Source organism: Rhopilema esculentum, chromosome 5 (genome assembly GCF_057945365.1).
Source record: "Rhopilema esculentum isolate cy_ngs chromosome 5, ASM5794536v1, whole genome shotgun sequence".
In the NCBI taxonomy this organism is placed as follows: Eukaryota; Metazoa; Cnidaria; class Scyphozoa; order Rhizostomeae; family Rhizostomatidae; genus Rhopilema; species Rhopilema esculentum.
In genome coordinates, this window is record NC_142819.1 from 11,362,308 (window position 1) to 11,381,953 (window position 19,646).

General features: G+C 35.9%; 1 pseudogene; it reads left to right on the forward strand.

Moving 5' to 3' along the window:
* Positions 1–5,889: 5,889 nt before the first annotated feature.
* On the forward strand, positions 5,890–6,400 carry LOC148960280 (uncharacterized; annotated as a pseudogene).
* The last annotated feature ends 13,246 nt before the right edge of the window (positions 6,401–19,646 follow it).

Consider the following 19,646-nt stretch of genomic DNA (forward strand, 5'->3'; position numbering starts at 1 on the left):
TGACGAAATCCGAAACTTGTTACCAAGTACTGAAAAAAACATAACTTAGGCCTAGTTTTATGAAAGGACAATTAAATAGAAAAATATGATTTTAGGGTCAGTTATCGTCATTTCTTAAAGCGTCATATTTCTTCCATTGCTGAACGAACATTTTTTAAGCTTGAGTTCCTTTCTGGGCGCGTGGGCTCTTCTCATTCGCACAACTTTTAGCAATTCTCACAATTCATATCTATTTATTCTTCTTTATAGAGCACTGCTCTCATATTTGGGGTGCTGCTCCTAGGGCTTCTTTGTTTATTCTTGACAAAATCCAATCAAATCCATTCGCCTCCTTGATTAATCTAACCTTACGCAAAGTTCCTCTGATATCTTCTTTATTCGCTTTGTGTTACTGATATATCCATTTTTAGACACTATCCAGAGAAGAGATGTTTCCCTGGTCCCGTGAGATATGCCCAAAACACCAGAAACTCTTCGCGTGCCATATTCACGAATTCTTCTTGCCAAAATCTAGAGCGCAGGCTGTCTGTCTCTTCGTGAATATTGTCTTCTGCTCAAGGCAGTCTGCTTTTCAGAACCTTCACTCGGTACTAACATGTCATTAACAGTTGTATTTAGCATTGATTTCTTAATGCAAAGATCAGCAGCAGAGACTAGATCCAATTGTAATCATATTGTGATTTTTGCATTCTAATTTCTACTGCTTCTGTTATATATAAGATAAACTGTCACCTAGAATAAGGTTAGATGCTACACAACATGCCATGCCTCGACACTCTTTGTTTTCACAAAATCTTCTGACAAATAATTTGTCGGGTCTTAATGAAATTTGACACAAAGCTTGTTCAAGCTTGAAAGGGGCAGATCAGTGGAAAGGGGGCGGTCGTTCCAGGGCACTTATCTATAAAAAAGACTGGATCGAGCTTCCCATTGTCTTGAAACACCTACGTTTGAAGCCCGTTCAATTTCAAAAGGTAGAGAGCCCCAAACAATAGCGGGAAGCCTACCCTGGGTACCAGACTCACTATATAAAATAATAGAGAGTCTGGTCTAGTGCGCCCCATTCTCGTTCTGGTGAACTTACTTGAAAGAACTGAAGTCTATTTAACAGACTAGGCCTGTGAAACAAGACTGTCGGATAAATAACAAAGAAACTCAGTAGTCAGAGGAGTTTTGGGAAATCTCAAAGCAAATGTGTTTTATATAGTTCTGTAAAGTCGACATTATTAATACAGCGGTAATAGACTTTTCTGCCTCAAGATTCCAATCAAATCAGGTTTAAAACGCCATTTGGTAGCAAAAAACATATGCGAAGCATGAAATTAAAGTTAGCACAATGCAGTTATTTAATGTTAATCATTATTAAATTTCGTATACAACTTAAAATAAGTATTTTGTAATTTTCCTCATAAATTTTGTGTACTTTCAAAGTCTACTTCCTCACTGTGAAGGCAGCGCGGTTGGACACCGCGGCGGTTAGAATCATCACGTTGGAAGTTCACCACAGCAAATATGGCCAATACGACAAGCGAAGCCCCGTATGCCGGGTGAAATATTAGCCATAACTGATTTACTTGTGTTTGTTGTTGTTTGTTCTCGGCGCCTTGCGGTGTTTCTTATTTGCTACATTTCACTACAAGGCCTAATTTCTTTCCAAGGAGAGGCACAGCCTTAAATATCAGAGACTTTCCAAAGCCAGTTGGCAATATGGCGAAGGTGTCTCTTCTCTCTACAAACAAGGCTTTCAATGCTGTTCTGTGTTAAGTTCCACAACATGCGGAAAATATTCTTTGAGTACAGTTATAACAGCATCTTCAAACTAAATCGTTACAGTCGCTAGCATTTATTTATGTTCTGTTCTGTTCAATGTTTTACACCAGAGCTAAGTTTATTGTTTTGCCGTGACCTTTGAACGTACAGAAATCTGTACACTCGCTCCTGATTGGTTAATATCAGCACACCAGAACGAGAATGGGGCGCACTAGACCAGACTCTCTATTATTTTATATAGTGAGTCTGGTACCCAGGGTACGGGAAGCCATTCCTCGGTATGGATATGCGAGAGCTGCAATGCTGTGTGTATGATTGCTGAAAAAGAACAAGGCCAGAGCAGCTGAAAACAATGCTAGGGGTACCAAAGAGAAGGCCGTCTCCTCGCATCGGCTGTTTTGGGGCCCTCTTCTCGGATGGCGACACTCTGGTCATATTAGAAGCTCGATCCAGTCTTTTTATAGATCAGTGTTCCAGGCGCCCTCTTTATATAGGCCACTGCTTGTCACGAGCTCAAGACCTTTCCTTGTTTAGTCAGCCACTCGCCTTTTTTCGCAGTTATTCAAGACAAATTAAACGATGAAAATTACGTACCGATGTGTATTATGTAATATACCTTCAAACTTTAAACCTATCTATATCATAATGGATTCTAAAACATGCGCAAGCAAGAAACAGTTTTTGGTGTTTTGGTGAAGGAGCTTCTTTGAGAAAAAAATCATTCAAAATACTCTTAGCTAAAATGCCTCATCAAATGGAGAGAAAATGAAAGGCTTTCGTTAGGTATCATCGATAGCGTTCTTTAAAAACTGGGTATCGACTTTCTTGTTCAACTAGGTTCTGGAGAAAGTGTAGACAAGATAAGAAGTAAGAGAGGCTGCTTGCATAGAAAAGAGGCACCAGAGTGAAAATCACTTCGGATTGGGCATTTTCAAGGGACAATGCAAAGCGGAGAACCCAACCCGGCGTTGTGTAAATTAGGCCTTAATGTATAAAACACGCTGAAATATACAATTATTTGATTCGCTTTTGCTTCTTGTGATTATTACTTGCCTCATTTCACTTTCAATAATTGTGCAATCACGGAACATTAAGACTCACCAGGCAGTAAAAATATTACAACAGGCCCATTCATAGTTGCCATGATTTTCATAGAAACAAAAATGTGTGACAAGGCAATTTAAACCTCACCTGTGTTAAGAATTTTGTCAACAATATGCTTACGCTAAGAGCTTTCAATGACAAAAACCAAGTTGCATGGGTGGCACATAACCATATCAGTACTTGGTTATGTACCCACTCCCATACCCCGGGTACCGGACTCACTTTATATACTTATTTTATATAGAGTGAGTCTGGTACCCAAGGTACCAGTCCCATCGAATTCTCGATTTTATTAGTGGACAATTGTACGATTTGCCCCCACAGCACCAACACTGCCCCATCTAAATTAATATAGTACATCGTCCCTGTGTTCATCTTCTTAGATTCGTGTTGAAAAGAAGGTCCATACGAAGCGAGTAGGTCCAACTTGAAATGGCACCCTCCTAAATTCAATTAATTTGCACCCCTGTCAACATCATTCTTATTCTAGTGCCCTATCGTATGATATTCTTTATCGTATGTGTTTATTTCCCACTCAATTTGGCATTTCTTTGAAAAGTGTGATCCTCTGTCTTTCTCTTGCTGCTTGTTCTTCTACCTTGCCTGCTGTAAGTGCTGGCTTTTTTATTCCGTCTTTTCTCATGCAGTGTCTGATGAACTGTAAATATTCGTTTTTAATTTCTTCAACAGCTTCTTTTCTGCTTCTCCTCTAACATAAACCCCTTCATTCGTATATCACTTGCCCAGCATATTCTCAATATTCTCCGCAATCATATCTCTGCTGTATTGATTCTCTTCTCCATTTCTGAAGATGCAGAACATGTCTCACACCCATATTTTAAAAATGGCAACACAAGAGCATGGAATTCCAGCACCCCCAGTCTTTTCGGAGGAAAAGTACTTTAGCATGACATTTTTCCACCCTTTCGTGCTATTTTCAAATTTTGCGGTAGCAAAGGCTAATTGAATTGTTAGTGTAACGAGAATTGCGCATTGTTGTAGATTTATATACTTTTCCTTCACTAATAAAACCATTCAGGGGCGGATCCAGGCCTTCTTGCAGTTTTTCCAGAAGGCAGTCGAATTCCTAGATATAAGAACAAGTTATATAAAAAAAAAGTTTTGTCAAAAAATCAAATCCAACGAGATTCTGTCATTTTAATAAATCGTGTACCAAAAAGAAACAACATAAGGCTTTCTGCAGCAGGTTCGTCTAATGCGAAGGAGCGCGCTTAAACCGTCTCCGAAGACTTTCACAGGACATAGAGAGACTTTCACAACAAACACTGGAATTATGCAAGGAGATTGCCTGAGTTGCGTTGCTCTTCATACTATGCTTAGCACAATGTTTACGACTGCCTACTAAAACGAAAATGAAAGGTTTCTGTATCAAGACCAAATATGCTGATGAGTTGACTTTTATAGACACATCAAAAGTACAAATTGATGAAATTGAAGCTAAGATACCAGTTCAATTAAGAAAATATAATCTAGAAATGAATACATCAGAAACGGAGCGATATGAAATACCAAGACCTGAGATGCCCCTACCAACTGCAGAAACACTAAAGAAACTATAGGAAGAAACCATATGCTGGTCAGAACTTGATCGGGTTACAAAATATAAACCACCAAAAGTAGAAAATAAGGAATGGACCATCACCAGCCTAGCCATGTATAACTCAATATTCAAATCCAAAAAAGATATCAATTCAATTGAAGCTTCGAACATTTAATGCATTTTGCGCGTCAAATTTCCTATAAATTCCGAGTTATGGACAATCACAAAACTCTAAAAGATCAAATTGGCTCTTTCCAAAGGCGACTATTAAGACAGGTAATAAATACCTTTTATGCAGAGTATTTTTAAATTCTTCATTAAGTTCGTCTACGTTCGTCAAATTATTCATTAGGAAATCCAAATAACTTAGCCCATGTTAGACCTAACCAAACAGCATTTGGATCCAAATTAATCTTCAACTTAGTATCTATAATTACTTTAATGTATTAATTGGTAGCTATGTTCGATTTTGATTAGTTAACATTCTATATTTATGTATTTATTGTTAGCTATTGTTTTTATATCGAATTAAAATAAATTTACAACAACAACAACAACATCAGATGACCAAAAAATCAGAAATGATGAACTAGACAAAAAACAAAATCAGAGCCATGGAGTACAACAGTCAGGATGAGACAGTTTAATTGGCTGGGCCACGTTATGCTCTTAAAAATGATACCCCAGCAAAGATAGCTCTTGATGGAAAAAGACAGAAAAAGACGCAAGAGAAAGTCGGAAGACCGCCAACTACGTGAATACAATTGATAGAAAAAGACTTATCACTGATCAATATACAACTAAACATTGAGTCAAATCCTGCTGAAAAACAACAAAAGTCCTGCAAGAGATAACAGCAAACAGAGGGAACTGGCGACGAATTGTTAAAGATATAATGTCGGAAAACCGCCGACATTTAGTTGACGATTCGCTCTGACGATTTGCACATAAAGTACACTCCAGTTTTTCTTTAATAACTTTTGACTAACTAAATCTGTAGGAATGATTTAACTTTTAAACATCACAAATACCATAGTTTTACTGTTTTTTCATATTTTCATAGTTAAATAAAAGTTCCAGTTAATTTGAAATTCTCCGAAACTTAGACGAAATGTGCAATTTATGAAAACTGCCCTCCGGTTTTCCTTTATTAACTTTTTTAAGTCTCACTGTTTTTCATAAGCTGCGCTTGGGTTTTGCACTTTGTTATGATTTTATTTTGCCTCGAAAGTGCAAAATCAAATTATGGGATGGCAGCTATTGTGCCAAGCTTTGAATTTATCCAAACACTTGTAACTGCCAGCAACACTCTTTCAGCAACAATACAGCTGCAAGGAGCTGATATTGATCTTCTGAAAGGACCGAGAGAAGTTGATGTTATGATGACTTCACTGCAAACTGCGCGGAATCAAGTTGATTTGTAGCACAGAGCCAGGTTCAAAAAAGCTAGTGAAATGGCAAAGGAAGTTGGTGCTGACATAAAGGCCCCGAGAGTTTGTAAAAGTCAGCAACACCGTCCAAATACACCATCAAATGACATTTAGAGTCATTATAAGCTGAATGTAGCTATCCCATTTTTAGACCATCTTATCTCAGAAATGTCAAAAAGATTTTCTTCCGAAAATTGTTCTACATTGAAAGAATTTTACGTCATCTCAGCTTATTTAAAACAAGAAGGTCAATCACCCATTAAAGCTGGTGCCAAATGAAAGCACGATGCTTCATCTGACCACGATTGCTAAGGGGAAGAAATGCCACTTAGCTGGAAATGAAAGTGTAAAGTCAAAAGCTCAAATTACATTTCAGCGCCTTGACAAGACCCCAGAAAATACTCCAAAAACCACTACAGAAACATTGCAAAAAGTAAACAAGATTGCTTTTCCTAACATCCTAACAGGTTTAAAAATTCTTGCAGTATTACCAGTAACAAGTTGCACATGTGAGCGTGCTATTTCTTATAATTAACTAATAATTATTGTTCCTCGCCGTTTACAGTCAAGCTATTCTTCACCAGCCATGAAGAGTATTCCGATATTTCTTATACTTATAATTATTGTTCCTGCCGTTTGAAGTCAAGTTATTCTTCACCAGCCTTGAACAGTATCCTGATATTTCTTATACTTATAATAATTGTTCCTCGCCGTTTGCCGTCAAGTTATTCTTCAACAGCCACGAGCAGTATCCTGATATTTCTTATACTTATAATAATTGTTCCTCGCCGTTTGCAGTCAAGCTTTTCTTCACCAGCCACGAGCAGTATCCTGATATTTCTTATACTTATAATAATTGTTCCTCGCCGTTTACAGTCAAGTTGTCTTCACCAGCCATGAAGAGTATCCTGATATTTCTTATACTTATAATTATTGTTCCTGCCGTTTACAGTCAAGCTTTTTATCACCAGCCATGAAGTTTATCCTGATATTTCTTATACTTATAATTATTGTTCCTGCTGTTTGAAGTCAAGCTATTCTTCACCAGCCATGAAGAGTATCCTGATGTTTCTTATACTTATAATTATTGTTCCTGGCCGTTTACAGTCAAGCTTTTCTTCACCAGCCATGAAGAGTATCCTGATATTTCTTATACTTATAATTATTGTTCCTCGCCGTTTGCAGTCAAGTTATTTTTCACCAGCCTTGAACAGTATCCTGATATTTCTTATACTTATAATTATTGTTCCTCGCCGTTTGCAGTCAAGTTATTTTTCACCAGCCTTGAACAGTATCCTGATATTTCTTATACTTATAATAATTGTTCCTGCCGTTTGAAGTCAAGTTATTTTTCACCAGCCTTGAACAGTATCCTGATATTTCTTATACTTATAATAATTGTTCCTCGCCGTTTGCAGTCAAGCTTTTCTTCACCAGCCACGAGCAGTATCCTGATATTTCTTATACTTATAATAATTGTTCCTCGCCGTTTAAAGTCAAGTTGTCTTCACCAGCCATGAAGAGTATCCTGATATTTCTTATACTTATAATTATTGTTCCTGCCGTTTACAGTCAAGCTTTTTATCACCAGCCATGAAGTTTATCCTGATATTTCTTATACTTATAATTATTGTTCCTGGCCGTTTACAGTCAAGCTTTTCTTCACCAGCCATGAAGAGTATCCTGATATTTCTTATACTTATAATTATTGTTCCTGCCGTTTACAGTCAAGCTTTTCTTCACCAGCCATGAAGAATATCCTGATATTTCTTATACTTATAATTATTGTTCCTGCTGTTTGAAGTCAAGCTATTCTTCACCAGCCATGAAGAGTATCCTGATATTTCTTATACTTATAATTATTGTTCCTCGCCGTTTGCAGTCAAGTTATTTTTCACCAGCCTTGAACAGTATCCTGATATTTCTTATACTTATAATAATTGTTCCTGCCGTTTGAAGTCAAGTTATTTTTCACCAGCCTTGAACAGTATCCTGATATTTCTTATACTTATAATAATTGTTCCTCGCCGTTTGCCGTCAAGTTATTCTTCACCAGCCACGAGCAGTATCCTGATATTTCTTATACTTATAATAATTGTTCCTCGCCGTTTGCAGTCAAGCTTTTCTTCACCAGCCACGAGCAGTATCCTGATATTTCTTATACTTATAATAATTGTTCCTCGCCGTTTACAGTCAAGTTGTCTTCACCAGCCATGAAGAGTATCCTGATATTTCTTATACTTATAATTATTGTTCCTGCCGTTTACAGTCAAGCTCTTCTTCACCAGCCATGAAGAATATCCTGATATTTCTTATACTTATAATTATTGTTCCTGCCGTTTACAGTCAAGCTTTTTATCACCAGCCATGAAGTTTATCCTGATATTTCTTATACTTATAATTATTGTTCCTGCTGTTTGAAGTCAAGCTATTCTTCACCAGCCATGAAGAGTATCCTGATATTTCTTATACTTATAATTATTGTTCCTGGCCGTTTACAGTCAAGCTTTTCTTCACCAGCCATGAAGAGTATCCTGATATTTCTTATACTTATAATTATTGTTCCTGCCGTTTGCAGTCAAGCTCTTCTTCACCAGCCATGAAGAATATCCTGATATTTCTTATACTTATAATTATTGTTCCTCGCCGTTTGCAGTCAAGCTTTTTATCACCAGCCATGAAGATTATCCTGATATTTCTTATACTTATAATTATTGTTCCTGCCGTTTGAAGTCAAGCTATTCTTCACCAGCCATGAAGAGTATCCTGATATTTCTTATACTTATAATTATTGTTCCTGGCCGTTTACAGTCAAGCTTTTCTTCACCAGCCATGAAGAGTATCCTAATATTTCTTATACTTATAATTATTGTTCCTGCCGTTCACAGTCAAGCTTTTCTTCACCAGCCATGAAGAGTATCCTGATATTTCTTATACTTATAATTATTGTTCCTGGCCGTTTACAGTCAAGCTTTTCTTCACCAGCCATGAAGAATATCCTGATATTTCTTATACTTATAATTATTGTTCCTGCCGTTCACAGTCAAGCTTTTCTTCACCAGCCATGAAGAATATCCTGATATTTCTTATACTTATAATTATTGTTCCTGGCCGTTTACAGTCAAGCTTTTCTTCACCAGCCATGAAGAGTATCCTGATATTTCTTATACTTATAATTATTGTTCCTGCCGTTCACAGTCAAGCTTTTCTTCACCAGCCATGAAGAGTATCCTGATATTTCTTATACTTATAATTATTGTTCCTGCCGTTTACAGTCAAGCTTTTCTTCACCAGCCATGAAGAATATCCTGATATTTCTTATACTTATAATTATTGTTCCTGCTGTTTGAAGTCAAGCTATTCTTCACCAGCCATGAAGAGTATCCTGATATTTCTTATACTTATAATTATTGTTCCTGGCCGTTTACAGTCAAGCTTTTCTTCACCAGCCATGAAGAGTATCCTGATATTTCTTATACTTATAATTATTGTTCCTGCCGTTTACAGTCAAGCTCTTCTTCACCAGCCATGAAGAATATCCTGATATTTCTTATACTTATAATTATTGTTCATCGCCGTTTGCAGTCAAGCTTTTTATCACCAGCCATGAAGATTATCCTGATATTTCTTATACTTATAATTATTGTTCCTGCCGTTTGAAGTCAAGCTTTTCTTCACCAGCCATGAAGAGTATCCTGATATTTCTTATACTTATAATTATTGTTCCTGGCCGTTTACAGTCAAGCTTTTCTTCACCAGCCATGAAGAGTATCCTGATATTTCTTATACTTATAATTATTGTTCCTGGCCGTTTACAGTCAAGCTTTTCTTCACCAGCCATGAAGAGTATCCTAATATTTCTTATACTTATAATTATTGTTCCTGCCGTTCACAGTCAAGCTTTTCTTCACCAGCTATGAAGAGTATCCTGATATTTCTTATACTTATAATTATTGTTCCTGGCCGTTTACAGTCAAGCTTTTCTTCACCAGCCATGAAGAATATCCTGATATTTCTTATACTTATAATAATTGTTCCTCGCCGTTTGCCGTCAAGTTATTCTTCACCAGCCACGAGCAGTATCCTGATATTTCTTATACTTATAATAATTGTTCCTCGCCGTTTGCAGTCAAGCTTTTCTTCACCAGCCACGAGCAGTATCCTGATATTTCTTATACTTATAATAATTGTTCCTCGCCGTTTACAGTCAAGTTGTCTTCACCAGCCATGAAGAGTATCCTGATATTTCTTATACTTATAATTATTGTTCCTGCCGTTTACAGTCAAGCTCTTCTTCACCAGCCATGAAGAATATCCTGATATTTCTTGTACTTATAATTATTGTTCCTGCCGTTTACAGTCAAGCTTTTTATCACCAGCCATGAAGTTTATCCTGATATTTCTTATACTTATAATTATTGTTCCTGCTGTTTGAAGTCAAGCTATTCTTCACCAGCCAGGAAGAGTATCCTGATATTTCTTATACTTATAATTATTGTTCCTGGCCGTTTACAGTCAAGCTTTTCTTCACCAGCCATGAAGAGTATCCTGATATTTCTTATACTTATAATTATTGTTCCTGCCGTTTACAGTCAAGCTCTTCTTCACCAGCCATGAAGAATATCCTGATATTTCTTATACTTATAATTATTGTTCCTCGCCGTTTACAGTCAAGCTTTTTATCACCAGCCATGAAGATTATCCTAATATTTCTTATACTTATAATTATTGTTCCTGCCGTTCACAGTCAAGCTTTTCTTCACCAGCCATGAAGAATATCCTGATATTTCTTATACTTATAATTATTGTTCCTGGCCGTTTACAGTCAAGCTTTTCTTCACCAGCCATGAAGAGTATCCTGATATTTCTTATACTTATAATTATTGTTCCTGCCGTTCACAGTCAAGCTTTTCTTCACCAGCCATGAAGAGTATCCTGATATTTCTTATACTTATAATTATTGTTCCTGCCGTTTACAGTCAAGCTTTTCTTCACCAGCCATGAAGAATATCCTGATATTTCTTATACTTATAATTATTGTTCCTGCTGTTTGAAGTCAAGCTATTCTTCACCAGCCATGAAGAGTACCCTGATATTTCTTATACTTATAATTATTGTTCCTGGCCGTTTACAGTCAAGCTTTTCTTCACCAGCCATGAAGAGTATCCTGATATTTCTTATACTTATAATTATTGTTCCTGCCGTTTACAGTCAAGCTCTTCTTCACCAGCCATGAAGAATATCCTGATATTTCTTATACTTATAATTATTGTTCATCGCCGTTTGCAGTCAAGCTTTTTATCACCAGCCATGAAGATTATCCTGATATTTCTTATACTTATAATTATTGTTCCTGCCGTTTGAAGTCAAGCTTTTCTTCACCAGCCATGAAGAGTATCCTGATATTTCTTATACTTATAATTATTGTTCCTGGCCGTTTACAGTCAAGCTTTTCTTCACCAGCCATGAAGAGTATCCTAATATTTCTTATACTTATAATTATTGTTCCTGCCGTTCACAGTCAAGCTTTTCTTCACCAGCCATGAAGAGTATCCTGATATTTCTTATACTTATAATTATTGTTCCTGGCCGTTTACAGTCAAGCTTTTCTTCACCAGCCATGAAGAGTATCCTAATATTTCTTATACTTATAATTATTGTTCCTGCCGTTCACAGTCAAGCTTTTCTTCACCAGCTATGAAGAGTATCCTGATATTTCTTATACTTATAATTATTGTTCCTGGCCGTTTACAGTCAAGCTTTTCTTCACCAGCCATGAAGAATATCCTGATATTTCTTATACTTATAATTATTGTTCCTGGCCGTTTACAGTCAAGCTTTTCTTCACCAGCCATGAAGAGTATCCTGATATTTCTTATACTTATAATTATTGTTCCTGCCGTTTACAGTCAAGCTTTTCTTCACCAGCCATGAAGAGTATCCTGATATTTCTTATACTTATAATTATTGTTCCTCGCCGTTTACAGTCAAGCTCTTCTTCAACAGCCATGAAGAATATCCTGATATTTCTTATACTTATATTTATTGTTCCTGGCCGTTTACAGTCAAGCTTTTTATCACCAGCCATGAAGAATATCCTGATATTTCTTATACTTATAATAATTGTTCCTCGCCGTTTACAGTCAAGCTTTTTATCACCAGCCATGAAGATTATCCTAATATTTCTTATACTTATAATTATTGTTCCTGGCCGTTTACAGTCAAGCTTTTCTTCACCAGCCATGAAGAGTATCCTGATATTTCTTATACTTATAATTATTGTTCCTGGCCGCTCACAGTCAAGCTTTTCTTCACCAGCCATGAAGTGTATCCTGATATTTCTTATACTTATAATTATTGCTCCTGCCGTTTACAGTCAAGCTCTTCTTCACCAGCCATGAAGAATATCCTGATATTTCTTATACTTATAATTATTGTTCCTCGCCGTTTGCAGTCAAGCTTTTTATCACCAGCCATGAAGATTATCCTGATATTTCTTATACTTATAATTATTGTTCCTGCCGTTTACAGTCAAGCTCTTCTTCACCAGCCATGAAGAATATCCTGATATTTCTTATACTTATAATTATTGTTCCTGCCGTTTACAGTCAAGCTCTTCTTCACCAGCCATGAAGAATATCCTGATATTTCTTATACTTATAATTATTGTTCCTGCCGTTCACAGTCAAGCTTTTCTTCACCAGCCATGAAGAGTATCCTGATATTTCTTATACTTATAATTATTGTTCCTGGCCGCTCACAGTCAAGCTTTTCTTCACCAGCCATGAAGAGTATCCTGATATTTCTTATACTTATAATTATTGCTCCTGCCGTTTACAGTCAAGCTCTTCTTCACCAGCCATGAAGAATATCCTGATATTTCTTATACTTATAATTATTGTTCCTCGCCGTTTGCAGTCAAGCTTTTTATCACCAGCCATGAAGATTATCCTGATATTTCTTATACTTATAATTATTGTTCCTGCCGTTTACAGTCAAGCTCTTCTTCACCAGCCATGAAGAATATCCTGATATTTCTTATACTTATAATTATTGTTCCTCGCCGTTTGCAGTCAAGCTTTTTATCACCAGCCATGAAGAATATCCTGATATTTCTTATACTTATAATTATTGTTCCTTGCCGTTTGCAGTCAAGCTTTTCTTCACCAGCCAAGAAGAATATCCTGATATTTCTTATACTTATAATTATTGTTCCTCGCCGTTTACAGTCAAGCTTTTCTTCACCAGCCATGAAGAGTATCCTGATATTTCTTATACTTATATTTATTGTTCCTGGCCGTTTACAGTCAAGCTTTTTATCACCAGCCATGAAGGTTATCCTAATATTTCTTATACTTATAATAATTGTTCCTCGCCGTTTACAGTCAAGCTTTTCTTCACCAGCCATGAAGATTATCCTAATATTTCTTATACTTATAATAATTGTTCCTCGCCGTTTACAGTCAAGCTTTTCTTCACCAGCCATGAAGAGTATCCTGATATTTCTTATACTTGTAATTATTGTTCCTCGCAGTTTACAGTCAAGCTTATCTTCACCAGCCATGAAGAGTATCCTGATATTTCTTATACTTATAATTATTGTTCCTGCCGTTTACAGTCAAGCTCTTCTTCACCAGCCATGAAGAATATTCTGATATTTCTTATACTTATAATTATTGTTCCTCGCCGTTTGCAGTCAAGCTTTTTATCACCAGCCATGAAGAATATTCTGATATTTCTTATACTTATAATTATTGTTCCTCGCCGTTTGCAGTCAAGCTTTTCTTCACCAGCCATGAAGAATATCCTGATATTTCTTATACTTATAATTATTGTTCCTCGCCGTTTGCAGTCAAGCTTTTTATCACCAGCCATGAAGATTATCCTGATATTTCTTATACTTATAATTATTGTTCCTGCCGTTTACAGTCAAGCTCTTCTTCAACAGCCATGAAGAATATCCTGATATTTCTTATACTTATAATGATTGTTCCTCGCCGTTTGCAGTCAAGCTTTTTATCACCAGCCATGAAGATTATCCTAATATTTCTTATACTTATAATTATTGTTCCTGGCCGTTTACAGTCAAGCTTTTCTTCACCAGCCATGAAGAATATCCTGATATTTCTTATACTTATAATTATTGTTCCTGCCGTTTACAGTCAAGCTTTTCTTCACCAGCCATGAAGAGTATCCTGATATTTCTTATACTTATATTTATTGTTCCTGGCCGTTTACAGTCAAGCTTTTTATCACCAGCCATGAAGAATATCCTGATATTTCTTATACTTATAATAATTGTTCCTCGCCGTTTACAGTCAAGCTTTTTATCACCAGCCATGAAGAATATCCTGATATTTCTTATACTTATAATAATTGTTCCTCGCCGTTTACAGTCAAGCTTTTTATCACCAGCCATGAAGATTATCCTAATATTTCTTATACTTATAATAATTGTTCCTCGCCGTTTACAGTCAAGCTTTTTATCACCAGCCATGAAGATTATCCTAATATTTCTTATACTTATAATTATTGTTCCTGGCCGTTTACAGTCAAGCTTTTCTTCACCAGCCATGAAGAGTATCCTGATATTTCTTATACTTATAATTATTGTTCCTGCCGTTTACAGTCAAGCTTTTCTTCACCAGCCATGAAGAGTATCCTGATATTTCTTATACTTATATTTATTGTTCCTGGCCGTTTACAGTCAAGCTTTTTATCACCAGCCATGAAGAATATCCTGATATTTCTTATACTTATAATAATTGTTCCTCGCCGTTTACAGTCAAGCTTTTTATCACCAGCCATGAAGATTATCCTGATATTTCTTATACTTATAATAATTGTTCCTCGCCGTTTACAGTCAAGCTTTTTATCACCAGCCATGAAGATTATCCTAATATTTCTTATACTTATAATAATTGTTCCTCGCCGTTTACAGTCAAGCTTTTTATCACCAGCCATGAAGATTATCCTGATATTTCTTATACTTATAATAATTGTTCCTGCCGTTTACAGTCAAGCTTTTCTTCACCAGCCATGAAGAGTATCCTGATATTTCTTATACTTATATTTATTGTTCCTGGCCGTTTACAGTCAAGCTTTTTATCACCAGCCATGAAGAATATCCTGATATTTCTTATACTTATAATTATTGTTCCTGGCCGTTTACAGTCAAGCTTTTTATCACCAGCCATGAAGATTATCCTAATATTTCTTATACTTATAATTATTGTTCCTGGCCGTTTACAGTCAAGCTTTTTATCACCAGCCATGAAGAATATCCTGATATTTCTTATACTTATAATTATTGTTCCTTGCCGTTTACAATCAAGCTTTTCTTTACCAGCCATAAAGAGTATCCTGATATTTCTTATACTTATATTTATTGTTCCTGGCCGTTTACAGTCAAGCTTTTTATCACCAGCCATGAAGAATATCCTGATATTTCTTATACTTATAATAATTGTTCCTCGCCGTTTACAGTCAAGCTTTTTATCACCAGCCATGAAGATTATCCTAATATTTCTTATACTTATAATTATTGTTCCTGGCCGTTTACAGTCAAGCTTTTCTTCACCAGCCATGAAGAGTATCCTGATATTTCTTATACTTATAATTATTGTTCCTCGCCGTTCACAGTCAAGCTTTTCTTCACCAGCCATGAAGAGTATCCTGATATTTCTTATACTTATAATTATTGCTCCTGCCGTTTACAGTTAAGCTCTTCTTCACCAGCCATGAAGAATATCCTGATATTTCTTATACTTATAATTATTGTTCCTCGCCGTTTGCAGTCAAGCTTTTTATCACCAGCCATGAAGATTATCCTGATATTTCTTATACTTATAATTATTGCTCCTGCCGTTTACAGTCAAGCTCTTCTTCACCAGCCATGAAGAATATCCTGATATTTCTTATACGTATAATTATTGTTCCTTGCCGTTTGCAGTCAAGCTTTTTATCACCAGCCATGAAGATTATCCTGATATTTCTTATACTTATATTTATTGTTCCTGGCCGTTTACAGTCAAGCTTTTTATCACCAGCCATGAAGATTATCCTAATATTTCTTATACTTATAATTATTGTTCCTGGCCGTTTACAGTCAAGCTTTTCTTCACCAGCCATGAAGAGTATCCTGATATTTCTTATACTTATAATTATTGTTCCTGCCGTTTACAGTCAAGCTCTTCTTCACCAGCCATGAAGAATATTCTGATATTTCTTATACTTATATTTATTGTTCCTGGCCGTTTACAGTCAAGCTTTTTATCACCAGCCATGAAGATTATCCTAATATTTCTTATACTTATAATAATTGTTCCTCGCCGTTTACAGTCAAGCTTTTCTTCACCAGCCATGAAGAGTATCCTGATATTTCTTATACTTGTAATTATTGTTCCTCGCCGTTTACAGTCAAGCTTTTCTTCACCAGCCATGAAGAGTATCCTGATATTTCTTATACTTATAATTATTGTTCCTGCCGTTTACAGTCAAGCTCTTCTTCACCAGCCATGAAGAATATCCTGATATTTCTTATACTTATAATTATTGTTCCTCGCCGTTTGCAGTCAAGCTTTTTATCACCAGCCATGAAGAATATCCTGATATTTCTTATACTTATAATTATTGTTCCTCGCCGTTTGCAGTCAAGCTTTTTATCACCAGCCATGAAGAATATCCTGATATTTCTTATATTTATAATTATTGTTCCTCGCCGTTTACAGTCAAGCTTTTCTTTACCAGCCATGAACAGTATACTGATATTTCTTATACTTGTAATTATTGTTCCTGGCGTTTGCAGTCAAGTTATTCTTAAGACTTTTTAAAGTCATGGTTTGCTGTTATCTCCTCTTCGCCCATTGATATTGATTTGCACTCTTTGACAATAACGAAGAGGGAATTGGTGTTTCTGTTTTGCTTTTCTTATCTTTGTGTCATGTTGCTAGCTATCTTTTCTTATATCATATGCCTCAGAGTGCCCTAGACCTTCGAAAGCAAATTACTGCCCCCACGGAGGACTTTGGAATAGCGCCATATATGTAACGATGATTGGAAATGTCTGGAGGAGAAGCTGATGACAGAAGGTTTGCGCAGATATCGCTGCATTACTCCAAGTTGCTCAAAAATCTCTAGTCTGGAAGACGCCTTTATGCTCAATTTAAACTTCAGTTAACTCCGCACGGATGAAATTCAAAATTGAGGACTGGGGTCAAGTACCCCAGTCTAAAAATAGCACTTGGAGCACTTTTCAGCTTGTATCTGTTCAGCATCATTATCATCGTGTCAAATTGCCCTAGTGTACCCATTTTCATGCTGGTACCACAATTTGCACAATTCATGTCAAATACTGTGCTTAGAGCCTAGACTATGAAGGTAAAACCCAAATTCGAGAACTGAGTTCCAGCACCCCATTCTAAAAATAGCATCAAGGAGTAAGATTGTCAATTACATCTTTTCGTATTACTTTTCAGTTTGTTGAAATAATAGAGAAAGCTACATTTCCTATTCATATAAAAGAGAGTAATTATTTAGAGAAGAATGCCTAAATAGAGACATGGGTACCAATTTCATATTCTAAAAATAGCATAAAGGGGCAATTTTTCATTTCCTTTTCTCTTAATACATTTTAATATATGATAATGCACCTAAATCTTTCCTTTCCCACCTTTTTCATAAATCAGTAATGACATATGGAGATTGGCCCAATTCGAGGACTGGGGCCAAGTACCCCAGTCTAAAATAGCACTTGGGGGCATTTTTCGGCTTGTGTCTTTTCAGTATCGTCATCAGCGTGTGAAATTACCCCCAGTGTACCCATTATCATGCTGGTATCACAATTTTCACGATTCATGTTCTAACAGCCCAGACTATAACGTGTCATTTCCAAACAATGCTGTCTTACTTTACTTGCAGAGAACGCGGAGCCAGAGAAGAGACGATATGGCTATTTCGTGTTTTGATTCTAACTGAACTGAATTAAATTACAATACAGGGCGTATACGAGGGGACGCTACAAAACTGTTGTTGATTACGTTACTGTGGATACGTAGACAATGAAAGGTGTTAATGACAAAATTAATGTATCTTGTTTTAATATAAAACATTTTTCCTTTGTGTTTATTTGTTTCCTCTTCAAGACATCTCGATGAAAACTATTTGCATAAAAAACTATTTTGTGAGGTCAAAAATCAAGGTTATGTATTCTTTTAATAATTTCGATACAAATAACGTCATTATCCTTATTCATATAATCCTCATCATCATCATCATCCTCTTCATCAACATCATTGTCGGTTCTTGAACTACATTCATCCTCACCATCGTTCGACAAAAGTAGTTCTAGCTGTCTTTTGTTAGTGATTAAAGTAGTTCTAAATATCAAAAGTGATTTCACCTCTGTCTTTCTATAGAACTGTACTATTTCTTTTTCAACACAAGTAAAGATAGCGAAATTTCCAGACCACCTTTTCGTATTCAAAAGGCTTTTATACTTCAAGATTTTTACACATAAATTTATGCTTATACTTTCAGTTATGCTCGGTTATATAACTTTTCATACTATATTGATAGTGAGTAGCGACTCTTTGAGTGCTAGCATCTCATTTGATTTGCCTACACATAAACAGAGAAAAAACCGCATTTGTTTGATTTTCCAGAAATGCTGTTATATGTGAAGAAGCTGCAAGAAGAATTAAGCCATATTCCAAGAGGGTGCTGAAGCCGCTGGTGGTTTTGCCCCTTAGAATATTGGTAGTATTTTTTATCCGAAATTTTCCGAAATTTTCTTTAAAGGAAGTTTATCCATTGAAAATTTATCGGACGAAATTTTGTTGTTGTTAATATATTTGTTCCAGGTTACCAGACAAAAACCATTAGCAAATAAGGGTAAGACACGGCCGGTGATAGCAGGGGGGGCCACTTTTCTGCAGAGCTAAAGGAAAATTTTAGGCAAAAGTGCATTAAATGTAGTATAGCATTCTGTAAGTAACTGTGTTTAGTAATCCCTTACATATGCCTTTAGATTTAGCTTGGTTGCTATGACTTTATCATAGAAGACATAAATAAATTTGAATATGGGAAATAAGATCAAAGAAATCGGTCATTGTCTAGGTTGTACAACGAGAAACAGCTTGGCTTAGGAAATAGATCGAGAAACCTGATCCAGAATAACTTGGTGCCAGCACAAATTGACGGAGTTTCGTTCTTTTTATTGCCTAAACGTGGCTCACAAGGTCTATTTGTTAACAACAAATTTCTCAGGAACATTGCAAAAAGAGAGGAATTGCTAGCGATGTGGAAGGGAAAGAAACTGACGATAGGGAAAATTTTAGAGGACATGAGAAAAAAAGAATGGGCAGATTTGTTCTAAAAAAGTAAAATCAAGAAAACTTCAACACTTGATGGTATCGATAATCCATTGAAAATCTAGACGCAATTGTAAATTCTATTAAAACTTTTTTTGATTTTTGTTAAAAGCACCTTTTTCCGAAATATTTAAGATCAGATGTTACAAAACAATATCCCAAGTGTACAAATTGATTAATTTGCTTTTATTTTTGTTAATAGTTCTCCTGTTTTTGTTGAACTTGTACATATTGATTAAACAAAGCATAAAGATATTGCCTCGGATTTTCCTTCAGTAAACGTCTTCGGATTTTTCTCCGATTTTCCTCGGATTTTCCACTTTAGATACTGTCTCCGGCCATCCCTAAAATACAATATCCCAAAAATTTCTTGCCGCCAACCATGGTGGCAGCCTAACCTAAGCCCCTTCA